Genomic DNA, 273 nt, shown 5'->3' with positions numbered 1-273 from the left:
AATGCATCTGTACACATTCAACACTTGAGAAGCTTCTAGAGAAGGGAGTGCCACAAAGGCCACAATCATCGTGTCTAAAATGAGAGAAATAAATACTGCCAAAGGCGTCTTGCTTACTTGTATAAACAATCAAGTGTTCTAGGAAATGACACACTGGCTAATTCTGCACATTGTACCGAGAGGAAACCGGAAGTGGGCCGGATCAGGTCTGAAGAAGAAATGGCTCATTGTTTGGGATTCTTTAAATGCTAGAATAATTACTCAATTATTTGC

This window comes from Crocuta crocuta, unplaced genomic scaffold (assembly GCF_008692635.1).
Source record: "Crocuta crocuta isolate KB4526 unplaced genomic scaffold, BGI_CrCroc_1.0 scaffold224, whole genome shotgun sequence".
Lineage (NCBI taxonomy): Eukaryota > Metazoa > Chordata > Mammalia > Carnivora > Hyaenidae > Crocuta > Crocuta crocuta.
Note: the sequence above shows the minus strand (reverse complement) of the source record.